At 48.7% G+C, this 24,771-nt stretch overlaps 1 protein-coding gene across 2 annotated transcripts in view; it reads right to left on the bottom strand.

Annotated features, from left to right (window-relative positions):
* The window catches only part of LOC137331673 (anoctamin-7-like), a 233,687-nt gene extending 209,833 nt beyond the window's left edge, over window positions 1–23,854 (bottom strand). The window contains exon 1 of one of the 2 annotated variants that reach the window (XM_067995621.1): window positions 23,645–23,854. The gene's annotated coding sequence lies outside the window, so the exon portion shown is untranslated. Of the gene's footprint in view, window positions 1–1,623; window positions 1,717–23,644 lie in introns of those variants that run through there. The other variant, XM_067995623.1, reaches the window with a different exon arrangement.
* Between the last annotated feature and the right edge of the window lie 917 nt (window positions 23,855–24,771).

The raw sequence follows: 24,771 nt of genomic DNA, 5'->3' as shown, positions 1-24,771 counted from the left end.
CTGACTTGTGCCTTGTAGATGGTGGAAAGGCTTTGGGGAGTCAGGAGGTGAGTCACTCGCCGCAGAATACCCAGCCTCTGACCTGCTCTTGTAACCACAGTATTTATATGGCTGGTCCAGTTAAGTTTCTGGTCAATGGTGACCCCCAGGATGTTGATGGTGGGGGTTTCGGTGATGGTAATGCCGTTGAATGTCATGGGGACGTGGTTAGACACTCTCTTGTTGGAGATGGTCATTGCCTGGCACTTCTCTGATACGAATGTTACTTGTCACTTATCAGCCCAAGCCTGGATGTTGTCCAGGTCTTGCTGCATGCGGGCACAGACTGCTTCATTATCTGAGGGGTTGCGAATGGAACTGAACACTGTGCAATCATCAGCGAACATCCCCATTTCTGACCTTATGATGGAGGGATGGTCATTGATGAAGCAGCTGAAGATGGTTGGGCCTAGGACACTGCCCTGAGGAACTCCTACAGCAATTTCCTGGGGCTGAGATGATTGGCCTCCAACAACCACTACCTTCTTCCTTTGTGCTAGGTATGACTCCAGCCACTGGAGAGTTTTCCCCCTGATTCCCATTGATTTCAATTTTACTAGGGCTCCTTGGTGCCACACTCGGTCAAATGCTGCCTTGATGTCAAGGGCAGTCACTCTCGTCTCACCTCTGGAATTCAGCTCTTTTGTCCATGTTTGGACCAAGGCTGTAATGAGGTCTGACGGAACCCAAACTGAGCATCGGTGAGCAGGTTATTGGTGAGTAAGTGCCGCTTGATAGCACTGTTGATGACACCTTCCATCACTTTGCTGATGATTGAGAGTAGACTGATGGGGCGGTAATTGGCTGGAATGGATTTGTCCTGCTTTTTGTGGACAGGACATACCTGGGCAATTTTCCACATTGTCGGGTAGGTGCCAGTGTTGTAGCTGTACTGGAACAGTTTGGCTGGAGGCGCAGATAGTTCTGGAGCACAAGTCTTCAGCACTACAGCTGGGATGTTGTCGGGGCCCATAGCCTTTGCTGTATCCAGTGCACTCAGCCATTTCTTGATATCACGTGGAGTGAATCAAATTGGCTGAAGACTGGCTTCTGTGATGGTGGGGATATCGGGAGGAGGCCGAGATGGATCATCCGCTCTGCACTTCTGTCTGAAGATGGTTGCAAACGCTTCAGCCGTGTCTTTTGCACTCACGTGCTGGACTCTGCCATCATTGAGGATGGGGATATCCCTACAATATCCTGAGATATTCTTAAAATATCCTGAGATAGTTCTACAATGTCCCAAGATATTCTTACAATGTCCTGAGATATCCCTACAACATCCCGAGATATTCCTACAATGTCCTGAGATATCCCTACAATGTCCTGAGATATCCCTACAATGTCCTGAGATATCTCTACAATGTCTCGCGATATCCCTATGATTTCCCGAGATTTCCCTGCAATTTCCTAAACTGTTAGAAAAAAGTTATTTACGTTCTTCACATGGCCTTGATTCCTTATGGAAACTCACATTCAGAGGCATGAACATACAATTGACAAGCCTTAACATGGAACGAATGGACAAATATGGTTGATGAAGTGTTAGTTTTTTCTAAAGATATGAACAAAATTAATACTTACACACTGAAATGAGTGAACTTGCAGCTAACTTGTCATCTGCCCATAGATCTTTGCTGCTTCGAACCAAAACCTGGCCACTGCAATCCATCCACATAATCCTGGTTTTCAGCTCCTTATTTCTCTGGATGCAAATTCTTCTAAATGTCGATGGGGAACCTTAGACTACGCTTAAGTCAGAGGAGTCAAGAGATGGCAGTAGAGGAGAGATCCACGCCATTCTGGGAGACAGTCAGTGAACCTCTCTGATCAATGTGCTCCTGGATAGTAATCTTGTATAAGTGTATCAGCACAAAGTCGCGTGCTAAATGCTTTAGCTCAAACCATTTGAATATACAGCACAAAAAAAACAGTGGCCTGGGAATAAATGATGCAAATACCGACAATCATCCACATCAAAAGGCAATGTAAGTGCCTGAGTTTTGCAAATGTAGATTAATTTGCAAACCAGAGTCACAGCACCATGTGGTGTTTGCACAGCCTGCCGCCAGACCTTGAGCACAAGTAATAATGTGCTGACCTTTCACTAATGCTTTAATCTGAATTATTCACAAAGGTAGTGAATTCCTCTTCCCTCTTCTCCCTTCTATCCCTGCGAATCACTGTGGCGAACATTGGATTTTCTTGGTGTCAGCTGTGGCACAGTTGGTAGCACTCTTGCCTCTGAGTTTAGATAGGTCTAGGGTTCAAGTCCCACTCCAAAGACCTAAGCAGATACTTGAGGGCTAACACACCAGTGCAGTACTGAGGGAGTACTGCACTGTCAGAGATGCTGCCTTTTGAGATGTTAAACTGAGGGTTCTGTCTACCCTCTGAAGTGGACATAAATGATCCCATGGCACTATTTCGAAGACGAGCAGTTGTTGGTATTTGTATCATTTATTCCCAGGCTACTGTTTTTTTTTGGTGTCCTGACCAATATTTATCTCTCAACCAACCTCAGTAAAACTGATTATCTGGTCATTATCACATTGTAGTTTGTGGGATCTTGCTGTGTACGATTAGGTTGCCACATTTCCTACATTACAACAGTGACTACCCTTCACAAAAGTATTTCATTGGCTGTGAAGAGCTTTGAGATGACGTGAAAGGTGCCATAGAAATGCAAGCCTTTATTTCTTTTGGTTTTATACAGGGTAACTCAGTATTAGAAATGACATCTGGCAGCTGTCTCTGGGATGGCAGACAGGAAGAGGCTGTCTGTAGGAGTACACGGCTGTTTATTAAGAACCATAGAAAGCTTACAGCACAGAAAGAGGCCATTCAATCCATCAATCGGTACAAGCTCTTTGCTGGAGCAATCCAAAACGAATCAATATCTGAGGGGCGAAGGGGAGATGTTGGTTTTTCTTCAAGTTCCTGGTTTCATATTTCCACCAGTTTCATCAATGCTCGATGATCAATTGCAGGTCTGAATCCGGCCTTTCAATTGAAATCTCCCCCTCTCCCCACCGCCCTAACCATGTTAGATGCCAGGGCCTCAATGGCGACTGTGCCCTGGCGTTGCTAAAGGCATTCATGAGGGAAATACGTCATATGCTGCAATTCCCTCATTTAAAGTGGACTTTGATACCCACTTGTCCCAGGATCTCGGATGGGTCTGATAAAGGGCAGAGCCCTGCCTGGTCCAGGTTCTGCCCCAAATTCCACCCGTCATGTTACATCCCGGCTCCTGGGATTTCTGGCCCTGGGTCATTTCAAACGTTTGCCAGGAGGAGCGAGACTCTCCATGCAGACATCCCGGGTGAATTGGTAAATGACCATTTGTGCAGTATAGTATTTTGTCTGGGCTTCTGCTCTTGTGGGTGGTTTTAACTATCAGTAACTCTGGCCAGTGGCTTAGCCTCCACAAAGTGGTCTAATGTTCAGAATTGGCAGGAGATGTAGTGAACATCCTGTGCCCGCTCCAGCAAGCAATTTACTGTGATCAGCATTCATCATTAGACCTGGGCTGTGTTATATCAGTACAGCAGTACTGTACGAGTGCAGATTTCACCTGGGGAGATGCAGACTGCTTGTGGAAACCGTTGTCAAGCTATTTAGAACTTTACAGCATAGAAGGAGGCCATTTGGCCCGTCGCGCCTGTGCCGGCTCTCTGAAAGAGCTCTCCACCTAATCCCATTGCTCTACTCTTTGCCTCATGGCCTTTAAAAGGATTCTTTGTCAAATATTTGTCTGCTTCCCTTTTAAAAACTGTTATGGATTCTGCTATCGCTCTGTTTGGCCATTCCATGTCCTAACAACCCTCTAACTTAAAAACTTTCTCCCTACCTCTCCCTTCATTTTTCTACTGATGCCCTTAATCTGACGCCCTCTAGTTACCAACTCACCAATCAGTGGGAAATAGTTTCCTACCACAACCCCCACCCTTACCTTATCAAAACCCCACAGAATTTTGAATTCCGAAGCAACAAATTGCGTTTATAGAGCGCCCTTGACATAGTAAAATGTCCCAAGGTGCTTCACAGGAGCGTAAATCAGACAAAGATTTGACACCGAGCCACATGAGGAGATATCAGGGCAGGTGAGGTAGGTTTACACTGTTGGATTTCACATTTCTGTTCAAAAATTGACACACACCTGGGGACCCCCGGAAATATTGACACACACCTGGGGACCCCCGGAAATATTGACACACACCTGGGGACCCCCGGAAATAATGACACACACCTGGAGACCCCCGGAAATATTGACACACACCTGGGGACCCCCGGAAATATTGACACACACCTGGGGCCACCCGGAAATATTGACACACACCTGGGGACCCCCGGAAATATTGAGACACACCTGGGGCCACCCGGAAATATTGACACACACCTGGGGACCCCCGGAAATATTGACACACACCTGGGGACCCCCGGAAATATTGACACACACCTGGGGACCCCCGGAAATATTGACACACACCTGGGGACCCCCGGAAATATTGACACGCACCTGGGGACCCCCGGAAATATTGACACACACCTGGGGACCCCCGGAAATATTGACACGCACCTGGGGACCCCCGGAAATATTGACACGCACCTGGGGACCCCCGGGAATATTGACACACACCTGGGGACCCCCGGAAATATTGACACACACCTGGGGACCCCCGGAAATATTGACACACACCTGGAGCCACCCGGAAATATTGACACGCACCTGGGGCCACCCGGAAATATTGAGACACACCTGGGGACCCCCGGAAATATTGACACACACCTGGGGCCACCCGGAAATATTGACACACACCTGGAGCCACCCGGAAATATTGACACACACCTGGGGCCACCCGGAAATATTGACACACACCTGGAGCCACCCGGAAATATTGACACGCACCTGGGGGCCACCCGGAAATATTGACACACACCTGGGGACCCCCGGAAATATTGACACGCACCTGGGGACCCCCGGAAATATTGACACACACCTGGGGACCCCCGGAAATATTGACACACACCTGGGGACCCCCGGAAATATTGACACACACCTGGGGCCACCCGGAAATATTGACACACACCTGGAGCCACCCGGAAATATTGACACGCACCTGGGGCCACCCGGAAATATTGAGACACACCTGGGGACCCCCGGAAATATTGACACACACCTGGGGCCACCCGGAAATATTGACACACACCTGGAGCCACCCGGAAATATTGACACACACCTGGGGCCACCCGGAAATATTGACACACACCTGGGGCCACCCGGAAATATTGACACACACCTGGAGCCACCCGGAAATATTGACACGCACCTGGGGCCACCCGGAAATATTGACACACACCTGGGGACCCCCGGAAATATTGACACACACCTGGGGACCCCCGGAAATATTGACACGCACCTGGGGACCCCCGGAAATATTGACACGCACCTGGGGCCACCCGGAAATATTGACACACACCTGGGGACCCCCGGAAATATTGACACACACCTGGGGCCACCCGGAAATATTGACACACACCTGGAGCCACCCGGAAATATTGACACACACCTGGGGGCCACCCGGAAATATTGACACACACCTGGGGACCCCCGGAAATATTGACACGCACCTGGGGACCCCCGGAAATATTGACACACACCTGGGGACCCCCGGAAATATTGACACACACCTGGAGCCACCCGGAAATATTGACACGCACCTGGGGCCACCCGGAAATATTGAGACACACCTGGGGACCCCCGGAAATATTGACACACACCTGGGGCCACCCGGAAATATTGACACACACCTGGAGCCACCCGGAAATATTGACACACACCTGGGGCCACCCGGAAATATTGACACACACCTGGAGCCACCCGGAAATATTGACACACACCTGGGGCCACCCGGAAATATTGGCACACACCTGGGGCCACCCGGAAATATTGACACACACCTGGAGCCACCCGGAAATATTGACACGCACCTGGGGCCACCCGGAAATATTGACACGCACCTGGGGGCCACCCGGAAATATTGACACACACCTGGGGACCCCCGGAAATATTGACACGCACCTGGGGACCCCCGGAAATATTGACACGCACCTGGGGACCCCCGGAAATATTGACACACACCTGGGGACCCCCGGAAATATTGACACACACCTGGGGACCCCCGGAAATATTGACACGCACCTGGAGACCCCCGGAAATATTGACACGCACCTGGAGACCCCCGGAAATATTGACACACACCTGGGGACCCCTGGAAATATTGACACACACCTGGGGACCCCTGGAAATATTGACACACACCTGGGGCCACCCGGAAATATTGACACACACCTGGGGACCCCCGGAAATATTGACACACACCTGGGGACCCCCGGAAATATTGACACACACCTGGGGCCACCCGGAAATATTGACACACACCTCGGGACCCCCGGAAATATTGACACACACCTGGGGCCATCCGGAAATATAAAATCATGCCAAGTGGTCACTTCCCTCTCCTCGATTCCAAAACACAGTGTCAACTATCTCAAGGAAAACAGTAATATAATTGCAGAGAATGTTTATTGGTGTGTAGCAACAGATTTAATGTGCTAGTATATCAAGAAATACAGAAAGAATACAAAATCAAATGCAGAATTCATGAGGCCCTATGCTCATGGTGAGAGGTATACACAAGTGGACAGTCAACAATCGGATTAATCCACAGACCCATTGAGAACTGAATGCGGACTCGGGTGGGCGTGTGTTCAGCCCCTGACCTGTTTCCCAAATTCAGACAGCCCAAGAGCAGCTCCTCATTTAAATAGATGTGCCCATCGAAGCCCAGTTGACAGAAACAGCTGATCCTCCCGAAATGAGTCAGACACACAGCGCTGCTGGCCCTCTCAGCAGGGGGCGCTGTAGAGTCACATTCACCTTTCACCCCCAGCACTCTGCCCTGCAACCTTGAGACAGTCCCACTGAGAAGGGCCACTGGCCTTCTCTATCTGTTTTTGGAGCTAAACACACTCTGTGCATAGCGCTCCCATCTCAACGTTTAGTTCTCTGCAAAAAGATGGAGAAGGGAGCTACAGTGTGAGTTTGGAGCAACCTGCCTTTCTTGGGGTGGATTACACTGCCTGTCTTGGAGTGGATTACACTGCCCTTCTTGGGGTGGATTACACTGCCTGTCTTGGAGTGGATTACACTGCCTTTCTTGGGGTGGATTACACTGCCCTTCTTGGGGTGGATTACACTGCCTTTCTTGGGGTGGATTACACTGCCTGTCTTGGAGTGGATTACACTGCCCTTCTTGGGGTGGATTACACTGCCTGTCTTGGAGTGGATTACACTGCCCTTCTCGGGATGGATTACACTGCCTGTCTTGGGGTGGATTACACTGCCTTTCTTGGGGTGGATTACACTGCCTTTCTTGGGGTGGATTACACTGCCCTTCTCGGGGTGGATTACACTGCCTGTCTTGGAGTGGATTACACTGCCTGTCTTGGAGTGGATTACACTGCCTTTCTTGGGGTGGATTACACTGCCTGTCTTGGGGTGGATTACACTGCCTTTCTCGGGGTGGATTACACTGCCTTTCTTGGGGTGGATTACACTGCCTTTCTTGGGGTGGATTACACTGCCCTTCTCGGGGTGGATTACACTGCCTGTCTTGGAGTGGATTACACTGCCTGTCTTGGAGTGGATTACACTGCCTTTCTTGGGGTGGATTACACTGCCTGTCTTGGGGTGGATTACACTGCCTTTCTTGGGGTGGATTACACTGCCTGTCTTGGGGTGGATTACACTGCCTTTCTCGGGGTGGATTACACTGCCCTTCTTGGGGTGGATTACACTGCCTTTCTCGGGGTGGATTACACTGCCTTTCTTGGGGTGGATTACACTGCCTTTCTTGGGGTGGATTACACTGCCTTTCTTAGAGTGGATTACACTGCCTGTCTTGGAGTGGATTACACTGCCTTTCTTAGAGTGGATTACACTGCCTTTCTTGGGGTGGATTACACTGCCTTTCTTGGGGTGGATTACACTGCCTTTCTTGGGGTGGATTACACTGCCTTTCTTAGAGTGGATTACACTGCCTGTCTTGGAGTGGATTACACTGCCTTTCTTAGAGTGGATTACACTGCCTTTCTTGGGGTGGATTACACTGCCTGTCTTGGGGTGGATTACACTGCCTTTCTCGGGGTGGATTACACTGCCTTTCTCGGGGTGGATTACACTGCCCTTCTTGGGGTGGATTACACTGCCTTTCTCGGGGTGGATTACACTGCCTTTCTCGGGGTGGATTACACTGCCTTTCTTGGGGTGGATTACACTGCCCTTCTTGGGGTGGATTACACTGCCTTTCTTGGGGTGGATTACACCGCCTGTCTTGGGGTGGATTACACTGCCTTTCTTAGAGTGGATTACACTGCCTGTCTTGGAGTGGATTACACTGCCTTTCTCGGGGTGGATTACACTGCCTGTCTTGGAGTGGATTACACTGCCTGTCTTGGAGTGGATTACACTGCCCTTCTTGGGGTGGATTACACTGCCTGTCTTGGAGTGGATTACACTGCCTTTCTCGGGGTGGATTACACTGCCTTTCTTAGAGTGGATTACACTGCCTGTCTTGGGGTGGATTACACTGCCTTTCTCGGGGTGGATTACACTGCCTTTCTTGGGGTGGATTACACTGCCTTTCTTAGAGTGGATTACACTGCCTTTCTTAGAGTGGATTACACTGCCTGTCTTGGGGTGGATTACACTGCCTGTCTTGGAGTGGATTACACTGCCTTTCTCGGGGTGGATTACACTGCCTTTCTTGGGGTGGATTACACTGCCTTTCTTGGGGTGGATTACACTGCCTTTCTTAGAGTGGATTACACTGCCTGTCTTGGGGTGGATTACACTGCCTGTCTTGGAGTGGATTACACTGCCTTTCTCGGGGTGGATTACACTGCCTTTCTTGGGGTGGATTACACTGCCTGTCTTGGAGTGGATTACACTGCCTGTCTTGGAGTGGATTACACTGCCTTTCTCGGGGTGGATTACACTGCCTTTCTTGGGGTGGATTACACTGCCTTTCTTGGGGTGGATTACACTGCCTTTCTTAGAGTGGATTACACTGCCTGTCTTGGGGTGGATTACACTGCCTGTCTTGGAGTGGATTACACTGCCTTTCTCGGGGTGGATTACACTGCCTTTCTTGGGGTGGATTACACTGCCTGTCTTGGAGTGGATTACACTGCCTTTCTTAGAGTGGATTACACTGCCTTTCTTAGAGTGGATTACACTGCCTTTCTTAGAGTGGATTACACTGCCTTTCTTGGGGTGGATTACACTGCCTGTCTTGGAGTGGATTACACTGCCTTTCTTAGAGTGGATTACACTGCCTTTCTTAGAGTGGATTACACTGCCTTTCTTAGAGTGGATTACACTGCCTTTCTTGGGGTGGATTACACTGCCTTTCTTGGAGTGGATTACACTGCCTGTCTTGGGGTGGATTACACTGCCTGTCTTGGAGTGGATTACACTGCATTTCTTGGGGTGGATTACACTGCATTTCTTGGGGTGGATTACACTGCCTTTCTTGGGGTGGATTACACTGCCTGTCTTGGGGTGGATTACACTGCCTTTCTTGGGGTGGATTACACTGCCTGTCTTGGGGTGGATTAGATGTGGAAATGCCGGTGATGGACTGGGGTGGACAAATGTAAGGAATCTTACAACACCAGGTTATAGTCCAACAATTTTATTTGAAAGTCACAAGCTTTCGGAGGCTTTCTCCATGAATCCATCCGCAGCTCCAGTGCCGCAATGCGGTTTGTCAGTACACCGAAGGGTCCCTGGCGACCATGTGTGCGGGAAATGTATCCCGCTGCAGCTACTGACAAACCGCATTGCGGCACTGGAGCTGCGGAAAAGCAGTAATCCACCCCAAGACAGGCAGTGTAATCCACCCCGAGAAAGGCAGTGTAATCCACCCCGAGAAAGGCAGTGTAATCCACCCCGAGACAGGCAGTGTAATCCACCCCAAGACAGGCAGTGTAATCCACCCCAAGACAGGCAGTGTAATCCACCCCGAGACAGGCAGTGTAATCCACCCCGAGACAGGCAGTGTAATCCACCCCAAGACAGGCAGTGTAATCCACCCCAAGAAAGGCAGTGTAATCCACCCCAAGACAGGCAGTGTAATCCACCCCGAGACAGGCAGTGTAATCCACCCCAAGACAGGCAGTGTAATCCACCCCAAGAAAGGCAGTGTAATCCACCCCAAGACAGGCAGTGTAATCCACCCCAAGACAGGCAGTGTAATCCACCCCAAGACAGGCAGTGTAATCCACCCCAAGACAGGCAGTGTAATCCACCCCAAGACAGGCAGTGTAATCCACCCCAAGACAGGCAGTGTAATCCACCCCAAGACAGGCAGTGTAATCCACTCCAAGACAGGCAGTGTAATCCACTCCAAGACAGGCAGTGTAATCCACCCCGAGACAGGCAGTGTAATCCACCCCAAGAAGGGCAGTGTAATCCACCCCGAGACAGGCAGTGTAATCCACCCCAAGAAGGGCAGTGTAATCCACCCCGAGACAGGCAGTGTAATCTACTCTAAGAAAGGCAGTGTAATCCACCCCGAGACAGGCAGTGTAATCCACCCCGAGACAGGCAGTGTGTGGATATACACAGTGTGCTGAGAGTTCGGTAAGTGTGGGAGTTTGGTGAAGTGGGGGAAGGAGGTGCTGCTTTGCCTTGCTTTTCCAAACTTTTCCTGCAGAGCGGTAGTGGACCTGAGAGTAGAAGACTGAGATTGTGGAATAAAAGCAGCAGCAGACCTGCACCAAGAGACAACTACTGTGCGACATCACAGGGACTTAACTCCTGGACCTAAGATAAATAAGAAGCAAAAAGTAATCCAAGTGGGACATCACCAAGGAAGAGGTAAGTGATTGGCTGGTGAGTATTTTCCTGCTGAATTTGTCTAAGGTTAGAGTTTGTGGATTCTCGGGTCTCTGTTGTGTCGTGGGGGACTGCTGTTCAGCAAGGGCCCTTGAGTATACCTTTTAATTGAAGTGAAATTGGTGGGATTCATTTAATTTGAATTAATTAGTTAAAGGGTAAGTCATGTTAGGACAGCCCAGCCCCGTGTTATGCTCTTCCTGCTCTATGTGGGAAATCAGGGACCCTTCCGGTGTCCCTGACGACCATGTGTGCGGGAAATGTATCCAGCTGCAGCTAATAACAAACCGCATTGCGGCACTGGAGCTGCGGATGGATTCATTAAGGAGCATTCGCAATGCTGAGAACGTCGTGGATAGCACGTTTAGTGAGATGGTCACACCGCAGGTAAAGGTTGTACAGGCAGGAAGTAATTGGGTGACCACCAGGCAGAGTAAGAGGAGCAGGCAGGCAGTGCAGGGGTCCCCTGTGGCCGTCCCCCTCTCAAACAAATATACCGCTTTGGATATTGTTGAGGGGGATGACTTATCAGGGGAAGGCAGCAGCAGCCAACTTCCTGGCACCAGGGGTAGCTCTGCTGCACAGGCTGGGAGGAAAAAGAGTGGAAGAGCTATAGTGGTAGGGAATTCTCTCGTAAGGGGAACAGACAGGCGTTTCTGTGGCCGTAAACGTGACTCCAGGATGGTTTGTTGCCTCCCTGGTGCCAGGGTCATGGATGTCACTGAGCGGCTACAGGGCATTCTCAAGGGGGAGGGTGAGCAGGCAGAGGTCGTGGTCCACATTGGGACCAACGACATAGGTAGGAAGGGAGATGAGGTCCTGCATCAAGAATTTAGGGAGCGAGGTAGCAGATTAAAGAGCAGGACCTCAAAGGTTGTAATCTCTGGATTACTCCCAGTGTCACGGGCTAGTGAGTATAGAAATAGGAGGATAGAACAGATGAATGCGTGGCTAAAGAGTTGGTGCAGGAGGGAGGGTTTCAGTTTCCTGGATCACTGGGCCTGCTTCTGGGGAAGGTGGGACTTGTACAAGTCGGACGGGTTGCACCTGAACCAGAGCGGGACAAATATCCTTGCGGGGAGGTTTGCTAGCACTGTTGGGGGGGGGTTTAAACTAACTTGGCAGGGGGATGGTATACAGAGTGGAGCTACAATAGGGGGTGATGTGCAGCCAAATATAGAGAAAAAAACAAGTCAGCTTGGAAGACAGGGCAAATATGTGAGGGCAAGGCTGGATGGCATCTATTTTAATGCAAGGAGTCTTGCGAATAAGGTGGATGAACTGAAGGTGTTGATAAACACATGGGAGTATGATATTGTTGCTGTCACAGAGACATGGTTGAGGGAGGGGCAAGACTGGCAGCTCAATATTCCGGGGTACAGAATCTTCAGGCGAGACAGAGGGGGAGGTATAAAAGGAGGGGGGGGTCGCAATATTAATTAAAGAATCAATTACTGCCATAAGGAGGGATGATATATTAGCAGGTTCCTCTAATGAGGCCATATGGGTGGAGCTTAAAAACAAAAAGGGGGCAAGCACTTTGATGGGAGTGTACTATAGGCCCCCAAACAGTCAGGGGGAGATAGAGGAACAGATATGTAGGCAAATCTCAGAAAATTGTGCAAATAATAGGGTGATAATAGTGGGGGATTTCAACTTCCCCAATATTAACTGGGATACTCAGAGTGTAAAAGGCTTAGAGGGTACAAAATTCTTAACGTGCATCCAGGAGAGCTTTTTGAGCCAGCATGTAGAAAGTCCTACAAGAGAGGGGGCGGTACTGGACCTAATTCTAGGGAATGTGGCTGGCCAAGTGGAAGAAGTGCTAGTAGGTGAGCACTTTGGTGACAGTGACCATAATTCGGTGAGATTTAAGGTGGTCATGGAAAAGGATAGGGAGGGGCCGGAAATAAAGGTTCTAAATTGGGGGAAGGCCGATTTTAATAGGATAAGGCAGGATCTGGCCAAAATGGACTGGGATCAGCTGCTTGTAGGAAAATCCGCATCGGAGCAATAGGAGTCTTTCAGAAGGGAGATTGAGACCATACAATGGCAACATGTTCCCGTAAAGGTCAAGGGTGGTTCCAAGAACTCCAGGGAACCTTGCATGTCAGGGGATATACGAGAATGGATTAGGAAAAAAAGGAGGGCTTTTGGCAGATACAAAAGGCTAAAGATGGAGGAAGCCCTAGAGGAGTACAAAAAGTGCAGGGGGATACTTAAAAAAGAAATTAGGAGATCAAGGAGGGGCCATGAAATAACACTGGCGAGCAAAATAAAGGAAAATCCTAAGATGTTTTATAAGTATATTAAGGGTAAGAGGATGACTAGGGAAAAAATAGGGCCCATTAGGGACAAAAATGGCAATGTGTGTGTGGAGCCGGCAGATGTAGGAGGGGTTCTAAATGAATTTTTCGCATCTGTTTTCACTATGGAGAAGGACGATGTAGACATAGAAATACGGCAGGGGGACTGTGATATACTCGAACATATTAACATCGAGCGGGAGGAGGTATTGGCGGTTTTAGCAGGCCTAAAAATGGATAAATCCCCAGGCCCGGACGAAATGTATCCCAGGCTACTGTGTGAGGCAAAGGAGGAGATTGCGGGGGCTCTAACACATATATTCAGAACCTCTCTGGCCACAGGGGATGTGCCAGAGGACTGGAGAACCGCTAATGTAGTACCATTATTCAAGAAGGGGAGTAGGGAAAAACCGGGGAACTACAGGCCAGTGAGCCTAACATCAGTGGTAGGAAAATTATTGGAAAAAATTCTGAAGGACAAAATTAGTCTCCACTTGGAGAAGCAAGGATTAATCAGGGATAGTCAACATGGCTTTGTCAAGGGAAGATCATGTCTGACTAATTTGATTGAATTTTTTGAGGGGGTGACTAGGCGTGTGGATGAGGGTAACGCAGTGGATGTGGTATACATGGATTTCAGTAAGGCCTTCGATAAAGTCCCCCACAGGAGACTGGTCAAGAAGGTACGAGCCCATGGAATCCAGGGTGCCTTGGCACTTTGGATACAAAACTGGCTTAGTGGCAGAAGGCAGAGGGTGATGGTCGAAGGTTGTTTTTGTGACTGGAAGCCTGTGGCCAGTGGGGTACCACAGGGATCGGTGCTGGGTCCCTTGCTGTTTGTGGTCTACATTAATGACTTGGATATGAATGTAAAAGGTATGATCAGTTAGTTCGCTGATGATACAAAAATTGGTAGGGTGGTAAATAGCGAGGAGGATAGCCTCAGTCTGCAGGACGATATAGATGGGTTGGTCAGATGGGCGGAACAGTGGCAAATGGAATTTAACCCGGAAAAGTGCGAGGTGATGCACTTTGGAGGGACTAACAAGGCAAGGGAATACACAATGAATGGGAGGACCCTAGGCAAGACAGAGGGTCAGAGGGATCTTGGTGTGCAAGTTCACAGATCCCTGAAGGCGGCGGAACAGGTAGATAAGGTGGTAAAGAAGGCATATGGGATACTTGCCTTTATTAGCCGAGGCATAGAATATAAGAGCAAGGAGGTTATGATGGAGCTGTATAAAACACTGGTTAGGCCACAGCTGGAGTACTGTGTGCAGTTCTGGTCGCAACACTACAGGAAGGATGTGATCGCTTTGGAGAGGGTGCAGAGGAGATTCACCAGGATGTTACCAGGGCTGGAGCGCTTCAGCTATGAAGAGAGACTGGTTTGTTTTCCTTGGAGCAGAGGAGGCTGAGGGGGGACATGATTGAGGTGTACAAAATTATGAGGGGCACAGATAGGATGGATACTAAGGAGCTTTTTCCCTTCATTGATGGTTCTATAACAAGGGGACATAGATTCAAGGTAAAAGGCGGGAGGTTTAGAGGGGATTTGAGAAAGAACTTTTTCACCCAGAGGGTGGTTGGAGTCTGGAACTCACTGCCTGAAAGGGTTGTGGAGGCAGGAACCCTCACAACATTCAAGAAGCATTTGGATGAGCACTTGAAATGCCATAGCATACAAGGCTACGGACCAAATGCTGGAATATGGGATTAGAGTAGACAGGGCTTGATGGCCGGCGCGGACACGATGGGCCGAAGGGCCTCTATCCGTGCTGTATAACTCTATGACTCTATGACTCTATGTCACGAAGGAGAAAGCCTCCGAAAGCTTGTGATTTTCAAATAAAACTGTTGGACTATAACCTGGTGTTGTAAGATTCCTTACATTTGGGGTGGATTACACTGCCTTTCTCGGGGTGGATTACACTGCCTTTCTCGGGGTGGATTACACTGCCTTTCTCGGGGTGGATTACACTGCCTTTCTTGAGGTGGATTTTTTTTTGTTTTATTCGTTTATGGGATGTGGGCATCGCTGGCGAGGCTGGCATTTATTGCCCATCCCTAATTGCCCTTGAGAAGGTGGTGATGAGCTGCCTTCTGGAACCGCTGCAGTCCATGTGGTGAAGGTTCTCCCACAGTGCTGTTAGGAAAGGAGTTCCAGGATTTTGACCCAGCGACAATGAAGGAACGGCGATATATTTCCAAGTCGGGATGGTGTGTGACTTGGAGGGGAACGTGCAGGTGGTGTTGTTCCCATGTACCTGCTGCTCTTGTCCTTCTAGGTGGTAGAGGTCGCGGGTTTGGGAGGTGCTGTCGAAGTAGCCTTGGCGAGTTGCTGCAGTGCATCCTGTGGATGGTACACACTGCAGCCACAGTGCGCCGGTGGTGAAGGGAGTGAATGTTTAGGGTGGTGGATGGGGTGCCAATCAAGCGGGCTGCTTTGTCCTGGATGGTGTCAAGCTTCTCATCCAGGCAAGTGGAGAGTATTCCATCACACTCCTGACTTGTGTCTTAAGAACATAAGAAATAGGAGCAGGTGTAGGCCAATCGGCCCCTCGAGCCTGCTCCGCCATTCAATAAGATCATGGCTGATCTGATCCTAACCTCAAACCTAAAGAACACAAGAAGTAGGAGCAAGACCCGGCCACTCAGCCCCTGGGCCCTCTCCGCCACCCACAGGGCCTTGACCGATCCGAACTCAGCTTCATGTCCAATTTCCTGCCCGCTCCCCGTAACCCCTAATTCCCTTTACTTCGAGGAAACTGTCTATTTCTGTTTTAAATTTATTTAATGATGTAGCTTCCACAGCTTCCTGGGGCAGCAAATTCCACAGACCTACTACCCTCTGAGTGAAGAAGTTTCTCCTCATCTCAGTTTTGAAAGAGCAGCCCCTTATTCTAAGATTATAGATGGTGGAAAGGCTTTGGGGAGTCAGGAGGTGAGTCACTCGCCGCAGAATACCCAGCCTCTGACCTGCTCTTGTAGCCACAGTATTTATATGGTTGGTCCAGTTAAGTTTGTGGTCAATGGTGACCCGGAGGATGTTGATGGAGGGGGATTCGGCGATGGTAATGCCGTTGAATGTCAAGGGGAGGTGGTTAGACTCTCTGCCTTTCTTGGGGTGGATTACACTGCCTTTCTTGGAGTGGATTACACTGCCTTTCTTGGAGTGGATTACACTGCCTGTCTTGGGGTGGATTACACTGCCTTTCTTGGGGTGGATTACACTGCCTGTCTTGGGGTGGATTACACTGCCTGTCTTGGGGTGGATTACACTGCCTGTCTTGGGGTGGATTACACTGCCTGTCTTGGGGTGGATTACACTGCCTTTCTTGGGGTGGATTACACTGCCTGTCTTGGAGTGGATTACACTGCCTTTCTTGGGGTGGATTACACTGCCTTTCTTGGGGTGGATTACACTGCCTTTCTTGGGGTGGATTACACTGCCTGTCTTGGAGTGGATTACACTGCCTGTCTTGGAGTGGATTACACTGCCTTTCTTGGGGTGGATTACACTGCCTGTCTTGGAGTGTAAACAATTTTACAACACCAAGTTATAGTCCAGCAATTTTATTTTAAATTCACAAGCTTTCGGAGATTTTCTCCTTCCTCAGGCAAATGTTTCAAGATCTCCTTGAAGCCTACGCATTTATACATATTGAACAATAATACATGGTGTTTACAGACTGCCCCTGCAACTGCCCGTTGCCAAGGCAATCACCGTGTTCAGACAGAGAGGTGTTACCTGCAGAACCTCCGAATACACATTCAACAAAAAAACAAACAGGGAAAAAAAACAGAGAAAAAAAAACACAGAGAGAGGCAGAAACATCCGGAAGGCAGAGAGAGCCAGCAAATGACCCATTATATTAAAAACAGATAACATTTGTTCGCTGGTGGGGTAACGTGTAGCGTGACATGAACCCAAGATCCCGGTTGAGGCCGTCCTCATGGGTGCGGAACTTGGCTATCAATTTCTGCTCGACAATTTTGCGTTGTCGTGTGTCTCGAAGGCCGCCTTGGAGTACGCTTACCCGAAGGTCGGTGGATGAATGTCCATGACTGCTGAAGTGTTCCCCGACTGGGAGGGAACCCTCCTGTTTGGCGATTGTTGCGCGGTGTCCGTTCATCCGTTGTCGCAGCGTCTGCATGGTCTCGCCAATGTACCATGCTCTGGGGCATCCTTTCCTGCAACGTATGAGGTAGACAACGTTGGCTGAGTCACAGGAGTATGAACCATGCACCTGGTGGGTGGTGTCATCTCGTGTGATGGTGGTATCTGTGTCGATGATCTGGCATGTCTTGCAGAGGTTACCGTGGCAGGGTTGTGTGGCGTCGTGGACGCTGTTCTCTTGAAAGCTAGGTAGTTTGCTGCGAACGATGGTCTGTTTGAGGTTGGGTGGCTGTTTAAAGGCGAGTAGTGGAGGTGTGGGGATGGCCATAGCGAGGTGTTTGTCCTCATTGATGACATGTTGAAGGCTGCGGAGAACATGGCGTAGTTTCTCCGCTCCGGGGAAGTACTGGACGACAAAGGGTACTCTGTTGGTTGCGTCCCGTGTTAGTCTCCTGAGGAGGTCTATGCGATTTTTTGCTGTGGCCCGTCGGAACTGTCGATCGATGAGTCGAGCGTCATATCCCGTTCTTACTAGAACGGGATATGACGCTCGACTCATCGATCGACAGTTCCGACGGGCCACAGCAAAAAATCGCATAGACCTCCTCAGGAGACTAACACGGGACGCAACCAACAGAGTACCCTTTGTCGTCCAGTACTTCCCCGGAGCGGAGAAACTACGCCATGTTCTCCGCAGCCTTCAACATGTCATCAATGAGGACAAACACCTCGCTATGGCCATCCCCACACCTCCACTACTCGCCTTTAAACAGCCACCCAACCTCAAACAGACCATCGTTCGCAGCAAACTACCTAGCTTTCAAGAGAACAGCGTCCACGACGCCACACAACCCTGCCACGGTAACCTCTGCAAGACATGCCAGATCATCGACACAGATACCACCATCACACGAGATGACACCACCCACCAGGTGCATGGTTCATACTCCTGTGACTCAGCCAACGTTGTCTACCTCATACGTTGCAGGAAAGGATGCCCCAGAGCATGGTACATTGGCGAGACCATGCAGACGCTGCGACAACGGATGAACGGACACCGCGCAACAATCGCCAAACAGGAGGGTTCCCTCCCAGTCGGGGAACACTTCAGCAGTCATGGACATTCATCCACCGACCTTCGGGTAAGCGTACTCCAAGGCGGCCTTCGAGACACACGACAACGCAAAATTGTCGAGCAGAAATTGATAGCCAAGTTCCGCACCCATGAGGACGGCCTCAACCGGGATCTTGGGTTCATGTCACGCTACACGTTACCCCACCAGCGAACAAATGTTATCTGTTTTTAATATAATGGGTCATTTGCTGGCTCTCTCTGCCTTCCGGATGTTTCTGCCTCTCTCTGTGTTTTTTTTTCTCTGTTTTTTTTCCCTGTTTGTTTTTTTGTTGAATGTGTATTCGGAGGTTCTGCAGGTAACACCTCTCTGTCTGAACACGGTGATTGCCTTGGCAACGGGCAGTTGCAGGGGCAGTCTGTAAACACCATGTATTATTGTTCAATATGTATAAATGCGTAGGCTTCAAGGAGATCTTGAAACATTTGCCTGAGGAAGGAGAAAATCTCCGAAAGCTTGTGAATTTAAAATAAAATTGCTGGACTATAACTTGGTGTTGTAAAATTGTTTACAATTGTCAACCCCAGTCCATCACCGGCATCTCCACATCATGTCTTGGAGTGGATTACACTGCCTGTCTTGGGGTGGATTACACTGCCTGTCTTGGGGTGGATTACACTGCCTGTCTTGGAGTGGATTACACTGCCTGTCTTGGAGTGGATTACACTGCCTGTCTTGGAGTGGATTACACTGCCTGTCTTGGGGTGGATTACACTGCCTGTCTTGGGGTGGATTACACTGCCTGTCTTGGGGTGGATTACACTGCCTGTCTCGGGGTGGATTACACTGCCTGTCTCGGGGTGGATTACACTGCCTTTCTTGGGGTGGATTACACTGCCTGTCTTGGGGTGGATTACACTGTCTTTTGATGGATATTCCAGCACACAAGCGTCTATTGAAATACCCATGAACGTGCCACTTGGCAGAGGACGAAAGCCTGCAGGGGAAGGCAAGGGAAATACAATGGGAAATTAAGCAATAAAAATGTCAAACCGCTCACTGTAAATACAACCTGACTCTGTCTGAGAATTCAAGCAGCAGATCTCCCAACAACTTGAAGCATTTACTAAATTTCTTATCCGTTATTTTCACTGCTGTTTACTATGAGGAGGGAGTGAATCAGCAAGCAGCTCGGTGTTCCCTCATCTTTGTTCTATGTTTATTTTGCCAGCCCTCTCTCGGTAATGAAACCTTTGAGCTCAGGGCGATATGTGAATCCAAACAAGGGAAACCCAAGAAGATCCTGCTCTTTTATGCAGCACTCTGTGCCGTTACCTCTCAAGAATGTGTTTTATTTAGATAACAGGCAAAGATCCGGAATCAAGAGAAGTGGCCCGGAGGCTTGGTGCCGGGGCGGTGAAGTGCCACATCCTGGAGCAGGAACTGACACAAACAGGGGGCATTGTTTTAAACACAGACACTGACAGATCAGCTCTATTGGGGCAGGGGCTGAACACGGCGTGTCTGCTCTTTCTGTCACAAGATGTGTTTTTCAGAGGCTCACCCCTCTCCCAGGCCTGAACACGGGTCGTACTTTGTCCGGTTGCTTGCATTGTGGTAATTCAAAGAGCCCAGCACCGAGCATGGGACCACTCGCCCATGGAGTGTGGGTCAGTTATTAGGCTGTAACATCCTTACACGGTGGAGCATCCAGCTCGAAGTCCAGGATCATGGAATTCCTCTTTGTTTTTGCAGCTCGTGATATCAGTCCTCTGCTGGGAGGACAGATCGATGGGCTTCTCTCAGCTTCCTGTCATTGGTTCACAGGGAGATGTACAGAGTGGCGAAAAGTGGCATTATATGGATGCCAATTTTAACATTATTTTTCTCTCTCTTCACAGTAGAAGACACAAAAAACATATCGGAAATAGCGGGGAATCAAGGGTCTAATAAGAGGAGGAACTTAAAGTAATTAAGATTAGTAAAGAAAAAGTTTTAGAAAAATTAATGGGACTAAAAGCCGACAAATCCCCTGGACCTGATGACCTACATCCTAGGGTTCTAAAAGAGGTGGCTGCAGAGATAGTGGATGCATTGGTTGTGATCTTCCAGAATTCCCTAGATTCTAGAACGGTCCCCACGGATTGGAAGGTAACAGATGTAACCCCGCTATTCAAGAAAGGAGGGAGAGAGAAAACAGGGGAATATAGGCCAGTTAGCCTGACATCAGTAGCAGAGGAAATGCTAGAATCTATTATTAAGGACGTAGTAACAGGGCACTTAAGAAATCATAATATGATTAGGCAGAGTCAACACGGTTTTATGAAAGGGAAATCGTGTTTGACAAATCTATTAGAGTTTTTTAAGAGTGCAAATAGCAGGGTGGATAAGAGGGAACCAGTGGATGTAGTGTATTTAGATTTTCAAAAGGCATTTGATAAGGTGCCACACAAGAGGCTGTTACACAAGATTAGGGCTCATGGGATTGGAGGTAATATATTAGCATGGATTGAGGGTTGGTTAATGGACAGAAAACAGAGAGTAGGGATAAACGGGTCATTTTTGGGTTGGCAGGTTGTAACTAGTGGGGTGCCGCAAGGATCAGTGCTTGGGCCTCAGCGATTTACAATCTATATTAATGACTTAGATGAAGGGACTGAGTGTAATGTATCCAGGTTTGCTGACGATACAAAGTTAGGTGGGAAAGTGTGTTACTACAGTAACCCTGTCCTACACTCCATGGGACAGTGTATTACTGCAGTAACCCTGTCCTACACACCATGGGACAGTGTGTTACTGCAGTAACCCTGTCCTACACACCATGGGACAGTGTGTTACTGCAGTAACCCTGCCTACACTCCAAGGGACAGTGTGTTACTGCAGTAACCCTGTCCTACACTCCAAGGGACAGTGTGTTACTGCAGTAACCCTGTCCTACACACCATGGGACAGTGTGTTACTGCAGTAACCCTGCCTACACTCCATGGGACAGTGTATTACTGCAGTAACCCTGTCCTACACTCCATGGGACAGTGTGTTACTGCAGTAACCCTGTCCTACACTCCATGGGAAAGTGTGTTACTGCAGTAACCCTGTCCTACACTCCATGGGAAAGTGTGTTACTACAGTAACCCTGTCCTACACTCCATGGGACAGTGTGTTGCTGCAGTAACCCTGTCCTACACTCCAAGGGACAACGTGTTACTGCAGTAACCCTGTCCTACACTCCATGGGACAGTGTGTTACTGCAGTAACCCTGTCCTACACTCCATGGGAAAGTGTGTTACTGTAGTAACCCTGCCCTACACTCCATGGGACAGTGTGTTACTGCAGTAACCCTGTCCTACACTCCATGGGACAGTGTGTTACTACAGTAACCCTGCCCTACACTCCATGGGACAGTGTATTACTACAGTAACCCTGTCCTACACTCCATGGGACAGTGTGTTACTGCAGTAACCCTGTCCTACACTCCATGGGACATAATTTTGTAGACCTCTATTATAGCTCTCTTTAATCTTCTCAGTTCCAATGAATAAAGTGCTGCTTTTTAAGTTTTTCTTTATACCTATAGCCTTTCACTGCTAACATCATTCAGTGAAACTTGGCTGTGCCTCTTTCCATGGCTCTAATATTCTTCCTATAATTACATAGAATTTACAGCACAGAAACAGGTCATTCGGCCCAACTGGTCAATGCCATTGTTTATGCTCCATACAAGTCTCCTCCCACCCCTCTTCATCTCACCCTATCTGCATATCTTTCCATTCCTTTCTCAGTCTTTCCTGATAGTTATATTGTCTCTGGTATCATCCTTGCAAATCTTCTTTGCACCTTCTCCAGTGCCTCTATAGCCTTTTTGTAATATGGAGACCAGAGCCATACACAGTTCTAAGTGTGGTCTAGATTAGATTGGGCTGAGATAGTTCAATTTGCTCGTGGCTGATCTGTACCTTAACTCTATCCATCCGCCTTGGTTCTGTAACCCTTAATACCCTTGCTTAACAAAATTCTATCAATCTCAGTTTTGAAATTTTCAATTGACCCCCAGACTCAACCGCTTTCTGGGGGAGAGAGTTCCAGATTTCCACTCCCCTTTGTGTGAAGAAGTGCTTCCTGAGAACACCCGTAAACGACTTCGCTCTAATTTTAAGGTTATGTTCCCTTGTTCTGGACTCTCCCACCAGAGGAAATAGTTTCTCCCTATCTACCCTATCAAATCCTTTAATCACCTTAAACGCTTCAATTAGATCACCCCTTAATCTTCTATACTCGAGGGAATACAAGCCTAGTCTATGCAACCTGTCCTCATAATTTAACCCTTTTAGCCCCGGTATCATTCTGGTGAATCCGCACACCACCCCCTCCAAGGCCAATATATCTTTCCTGAGGTGCAGTGCCCAGAACTCCAAAGGGAGTGCCTCTCTCTCCACAGACTGCCCACCAGACCTGTTTCGAGGGTGATGTATGACGACACATAATCTCTCCTTTCCTCCTGCCGCAACAACAATGATATTCCTAAACCTGGACACTGAGCCAAAGGACGAACTTGATGCTCCAAATGGTATACATTAGAGCCCAGTGTTTCTGATATGGGCACTCACTGGACCTCTGGGTCCTGTACCAGCAGCGTTTTAAATACCAATATTCTCCCTCTCCTGACTTTGCCTCCCACATCAGCCAGATAACAGCCACCCAACTAAATAACACATGTATTTACTCAGCAAATAAAATAATCCATATTCTGTTCAACCTTGTGAAAACATTCCAGCCCACATCCTGTTCCAGCATCAGTTTACTGATGACACTCAGCAACAAAGGAGGAGTTTTGTCAAATTTCAACTAGAAGTTCAAACTTTCGGATTTACTGTGACGTTAGAACCACAGGCAGGATTTCAACATGGTGCAAATACCCGGTCAGTTTAGTACACTAGAAACTGAACTTTGCATTACTCACTGTCCACTGACATCATTGTTACCCGTTTTCAATATTTAAACTAATTCTTAGTGTAATTAAACTAATTGTTAGGTTTTTTCTCAGCTGCAGAAAGTCCTTGTTACTAAAAACGGTATGAAGCTCACACCCTCAGGATCACAGGTGGACTGTTTAGTAATAACGAATGTTAGCAATGATCCTTACCTTGAAAGCTTCTCCCCATTGACCTCCTCCTATTGTCTGCTGGGCTTGTGTCAGTAGGGTGCTCAGAATCTACCTCCCAGTGAGCACATCACTGCGTGTCCAAAACAACCAGCCGAGCTCTGGATGGATGCCGTGCCACACACACACTGTGAGGAAGTGCCTGTCTGCAAGGACTTTATCAGCAGTGTTGGCCCAATTCCTTTTATTCAACAACAGTGCACCCTCCTGGTGTGCAATCACTAAAAGCAAACTCTCACACTGTATAGTGCAGGAGACAGCAGAAAGAGCAATAATACTTCAGTTTGAAGGAGCATCACTAAAGGTAGCTCTACTGCCACTTTTGCATCTCCACAAAGCAGTTAATCCACAAAGCAGTTAATCCTACGCATTCTCATCCCACGTAATCCCCGCGTGGGAGACTTCTACTGCCTCCCAAAGATACACAAAGCCAACACACCCGGACGTCCCATCGTATCAGGCAACGGAACCCTGTGTGAGAACCTCTCTGGATACATCGAGGGCATCCTGAAACCCATCGTACAGGGAACCCCCAGCTTCTGTCGCGACACTACAGACTTCCTACAAAAACTCAGTACCCACGGACCAGTTGAACCAGGAACACTTCTCACCACGATGGACGTCTCGGCACTATACACCAGTATCCCCCACGATGACGGCATCGCTGCGACAGCATCAATACTCAACACCAACAACAGCCAATCTCCGGAAGCCATCCTACAACTCATCCGCTTCATCCTGGATCACAATGTCTTCACCTTCGATAACCAGTTCTTTACCCAAACACACGGAACAGCCATGGGGACCAAATTCGCACCCCAATACGCCAACATTTTCATGCACAAGTTCGAGCAGGACTTCTTCACTGCACAAGACCTCCAACCAACACTATACACCAGATACATCGACGACATTTTCTTTCTATGGACCCACGGCAAGGAATCACTAAAGAGACTACACGATAACATCAACAAGTTCCATCCCACCATCAAGCTCACCATGGACTACTCCTCAGAATCAGTTTCTTTCTTGGACACACGAATCTCCATCAAAGACGGGCACCTCAGCACCTCACTCTACCGCAAGCCCACGGACAACCTCACGATGCT

Source organism: Heptranchias perlo, chromosome 13 (assembly GCF_035084215.1).
Source record: "Heptranchias perlo isolate sHepPer1 chromosome 13, sHepPer1.hap1, whole genome shotgun sequence".
Taxonomy (NCBI): Eukaryota; Metazoa; Chordata; class Chondrichthyes; order Hexanchiformes; family Hexanchidae; genus Heptranchias; species Heptranchias perlo.
This window is presented reverse-complemented; position numbering and strand designations above follow the sequence as displayed.